The 5,000-nt window shown below is 54.1% G+C and overlaps 1 non-coding gene across 1 annotated transcript in view; it reads right to left on the bottom strand.

Moving 5' to 3' along the window:
* LOC124727721 overlaps window positions 1–1,403 on the bottom strand; it is a 1,909-nt gene extending 506 nt beyond the window's left edge. Inside the window, exon 1 of the ribosomal RNA XR_007007205.1 lies at window positions 1–1,403. This exon is cut by the window's left edge and continues 506 nt beyond it. This is a non-coding gene — a ribosomal RNA (small subunit ribosomal RNA).
* Window positions 1,404–5,000: the final 3,597 nt, after the last annotated feature.

Raw genomic sequence — 5,000 nt, 5'->3', positions numbered from 1 at the left:
ACAAATCGCTCCACCAACTAAGAACGGCCATGCACCACCACCCACCGAATCAAGAAAGAGCTATCAATCTGTCAATCCTTCCGGTGTCCGGGCCTGGTGAGGTTTCCCGTGTTGAGTCAAATTAAGCCGCAGGCTCCACTCCTGGTGGTGCCCTTCCGTCAATTCCTTTAAGTTTCAGCTTTGCAACCATACTTCCCCCGGAACCCAAAAGCTTTGGTTTCCCGGAGGCTGCCCGCCGAGTCATCGGAGGAACTGCGGCGGATCGCTGGCTGGCATCGTTTATGGTTAGAACTAGGGCGGTATCTGATCGCCTTCGAACCTCTAACTTTCGTTCTTGATTAATGAAAACATACTTGGCAAATGCTTTCGCTTCTGTTCGTCTTGCGACGATCCAAGAATTTCACCTCTAACGTCGCAATACGAATGCCCCCGCCTGTCCCTATTAATCATTACCTCGGGTTCCGAAAACCAACAAAATAGAACCGAGGTCCTATTCCATTATTCCATGCACACAGTATTCAGGCGGGCTTGCCTGCTTTAAGCACTCTAATTTGTTCAAAGTAAACGTGCCGGCCCACCGAGACACTCAATAAAGAGCACCCTGGTAGGATTTCAACGGGGTCCGCCTCGGGACGCACGAGCACGCACGGGGCGGTCGCACGCCTTCGGCTCGCCCCACCGGCAGGACGTCCCACGATACATGCCAGTTAAACACCGACGGGCGGTGAACCAACAGCGTGGGACACAAATCCAACTACGAGCTTTTTAACCGCAACAACTTTAATATACGCTATTGGAGCTGGAATTACCGCGGCTGCTGGCACCAGACTTGCCCTCCAATAGATACTCGTTAAAGGATTTAAAGTGTACTCATTCCGATTACGGGGCCTCGGATGAGTCCCGTATCGTTATTTTTCGTCACTACCTCCCCGTGCCGGGAGTGGGTAATTTGCGCGCCTGCTGCCTTCCTTGGATGTGGTAGCCGTTTCTCAGGCTCCCTCTCCGGAATCGAACCCTGATTCCCCGTTACCCGTTACAACCATGGTAGGCGCAGAACCTACCATCGACAGTTGATAAGGCAGACATTTGAAAGATGCGTCGCCGGTACGAGGACCGTGCGATCAGCCCAAAGTTATTCAGAGTCACCAAGGCAAACGGACCGGACGAGCCGACCGATTGGTTTTGATCTAATAAAAGCGTCCCTTCCATCTCTGGTCGGGACTCTGTTTGCATGTATTAGCTCTAGAATTACCACAGTTATCCAAGTAACGTGGGTACGATCTAAGGAACCATAACTGATTTAATGAGCCATTCGCGGTTTCACCTTAATGCGGCTTGTACTGAGACATGCATGGCTTAATCTTTGAGACAAGCATATGACTACTGGCAGGATCAACCAGGGAGCTGCGTCAACTAGAGCTGAGCAGCCGGCCGCCCGGGAGTGTGTCCCGGGGGCCCGCGCGAACACGCAAGCGTCCGCTCAATCATTCTGCAAACAGGAGGAGGCTGAGCTCCCCTGCACAATACACCTCGAAACCCTCTCAGGTCCCGGCGGCGCGCAGCGCCGTCCCAAGTACTTGGTCGGGTTCGAGAGAGGCGCAATCGCCCGGAGTTAGGCGAGTAGACGCTTTCGGTGCGACCACCCGTGCTCCCAACTGAGCTTGCCGCTGCCGACAGAGGCCCGGGAGCGTGCTGTCGTGGCATTGCCGGCGGGAGACAACACGCGCCACCTACGGTGACCGGCAGCTCCAACGCCAGCGCCACAGAAGGACAAAAGCCCCACTTGGGTGCCGAAGCGAACTCTCCCAGCACAGCGCACACGCCAACACATCCGCACAGCTGCGATACAAACCACCAGCGAGAACCGCTGGGGCGACCGAGCAGCAGACGGCGTCGCGGCGCCGAGCGCCGGGCGGCGGCGCATCCTCAACGCACACAGTCCTCAATCGGACCAGCACACTGCAGATGTCCACCGCGCTTCGCACCGGGCCCGCGAGGACCTACTTTGGCCGCACGGCGCCGCGCGCAGGGTGCGCCGGCGCGCAGCTGCGACGCCTGCCGCGTCCGTCGGCCGGCGCGCCTGCCACTGGCCGCCCCCACCAGCCGGCTGTAGCGCGTGCGCCCACGCACCGCGCGGCCAGCACGCCGGGAGGCGCCCCCTCACCGGCCGGGGACGGTCCCACCCAGCCACCGCCGCGTATCGCTTCACACCCAGATGCCGTTCAGTTTCGTCGGCATGGTGGGTATCGCTGGAACAACCGGTTAGTACCTCAACCTATCGTCGCCATCACCGATTCACCCCTAGCGAGAACAACCGCACCACAACGGGTTACCATTTCTTCATTTGCGTAACTTCACCAGAAAACGTAGGCGTCCATCGCCATTTGCAACTTCAACCATTATTGCATGCCTGTGTCAGGTGTCACGCCACACTACGTCTGCCCACATACACGCAACAAAATGTGCACGCCTAGACAATACGTGGAAGGTGGCCCCCGTACGTATGCGATGTCCATTGCTCGAACGACTGTCAACCGGCTTCTGTAGCATGTCGCAGATATGGAACGCGCTGCACCATGCCATCACGGTGTGTGAGGAGAGACGACTAGGTCCGAATACATCAACAGACAGCTCATGCTGATCGCCATCCACGGCGTCCGTTCCTCCCACACGTCTCTATGGCGTACCACACTGCAATCCAGCTCTCATAGGGAGACGACACGTAGCTGCGTGCACAATATTTGCACTGTATGGTCCGCCGTTTTTGGGCGCAGTCGTTGTACGGTCACACATGTGCCACGATGTATCATTCAGTACATAAGGACGAATGTGCAGTACAGATTGTGGTTCACGCGTACGACATCAGCGGACAGTTGACACAGGCCGCACCACAACGTAGCCTGCGTACGTCGCATGCGAAGGGCATTGAACATGCAAACTTGTCACCAACCACCTTGCGAAGGCAGGGGGCAAGGTGGGGACGTGGGGAGAGGTGGGGGGGGGGGGGGGGGCGGCATGTACGCCCTGCTGCCATCCACATTACAGTGTACAGCAGGAGCATGTGGAAAGTCAGCAAGACTTGCAAGGTGTTTAACATGAAGCGATACACAGGGGAGCGGGCAGTGCGAGTAGCGAACTATATTGCGAGGGTTGCGGGTGGGCAACACTACACTAATTGAACGAGTCGTATAACAATTACAGAGCAGGTTTAGGCGACAACGTGGGTTACGATAGGCGACAACGTGGGTTACGTTAGGGGACAACGTGGGTTACGTTAGGGGACAACGTGGGTTACGTTAGGGGACAACGTGGGTTACGTTAGGGGACAACGTGGGTTACGTTAGGGGACAACGTGGGTTACGTTAGGGGACAACGTGGGTTACGTTAGGGGACAACGTGGGTTAGGTTAAGGCACAACATGGGTTAGGTTAAGGCACAACATGGGTTAGGTTAAGGCACAACATGGGTTAGGTTAAGGCACAACATGGGTTAGGTTAAGGCACAACATGGGTTAGGTTACGGCACAACATGGGTTAGGTTAAGGCACAACATGGGTTAGGTTAGGGGACAACATGGGTTAGGTTAGGGGACAACATGGGTTAGGTTAAGGCACAACATGGGTTAGGTTAAGGCACAACATGGGTTAGGTTAGGGGACAACATGGGTTAGGTTAGGGCACAACATGGGTTAGGTTAGGGGACAACATGGGTTAGGTTAGGGGACAACATGGGTTAGGTTAGGGGACAACATGGGTTAGGTTAGGGGACAACATGGGTTAGGTTAGGGGACAACATGGGTTAGGTTAGGGGACAACATGGGTTAGGTTAGGGGACAACATGGGTTAGGTTAGGGGACAACATGGGTTAGGTTAAGGCACAACATGGGTTAGGTTAGGGGACAACATGGGTTAGGTTAGGGGACAACATGGGTTAGGTTAGGGGACAACATGGGTTAGGTTAGGGGACAACATGGGTTAGGTTAGGGGACAACATGGGTTAGGTTAAGGCACAACATGGGTTAGGTTAGGGCACAACATGGGTTAGGTTAGGGCACAACATGGGTTAGGTTAGGGCACAACATGGGTTAGGTTAGGGGACAACATGGGTTAGGTTAGGGGACAACATGGGTTAGGTTAGGGGACAACATGGGTTAGGTTAGGGGACAACATGGGTTAGGTTAGGGGACAACATGGGTTAGGTTAGGGGACAACATGGGTTAGGTTAGGGGACAACATGGGTTAGGTTAGGGGACAACATGGGTTAGGTTAGGGGACAACATGGGTTAGGTTAAGGCACAACATGGGTTAGGTTAAGGCACAACATGGGTTAGGTTAGGGGACAACATGGGTTAGGTTAGGGGACAACATGGGTTAGGTTAGGGGACAACATGGGTTAGGTTAAGGCACAACATGGGTTAGGTTAGGGGACAACATGGGTTAGGTTAAGGCACAACATGGGTTAGGTTAGGGGACAACATGGGTTAGGTTAGGGGACAACATGGGTTAGGTTAAGGCACAACATGGGTTAGGTTAAGGCACAACATGGGTTAGGTTAAGGCACAACATGGGTTAAGTTAGGGGACAACATGGGTTAGGTTAGGGGACAACTTGGGTTAGGTTAGGGGACAACATGGGTTAGGTTAAGGCACAACATGGGTTAGGTTAAGGCACAACATGGGTTAGGTTAGGGGACAACATGGGTTAGGTTAGGGGACAACATGGGTTAGGTTAGGGGACAACATGGGTTAGGTTAAGGCACAACATGGGTTAGGTTAGGGGACAACATGGGTTAGGTTAAGGCACAACATGGGTTAGGTTAGGGGACAACATGGGTTAGGTTAGGGGACAACATGGGTTAGGTTAAGGCACAACATGGGTTAGGTTAAGGCACAACATGGGTTAGGTTAAGGGACAACATGGGTTAGGTTAGGGGACAACTTGGGTTAGGTTAGGGGACAACATGGGTTAGGTTAAGGCACAACATGGGTTAGGTTAAGGCACA

Source organism: Schistocerca piceifrons, unplaced genomic scaffold (assembly GCF_021461385.2).
Source record: "Schistocerca piceifrons isolate TAMUIC-IGC-003096 unplaced genomic scaffold, iqSchPice1.1 HiC_scaffold_1124, whole genome shotgun sequence".
In the NCBI taxonomy this organism is placed as follows: Eukaryota; Metazoa; Arthropoda; class Insecta; order Orthoptera; family Acrididae; genus Schistocerca; species Schistocerca piceifrons.
This window is presented reverse-complemented; position numbering and strand designations above follow the sequence as displayed.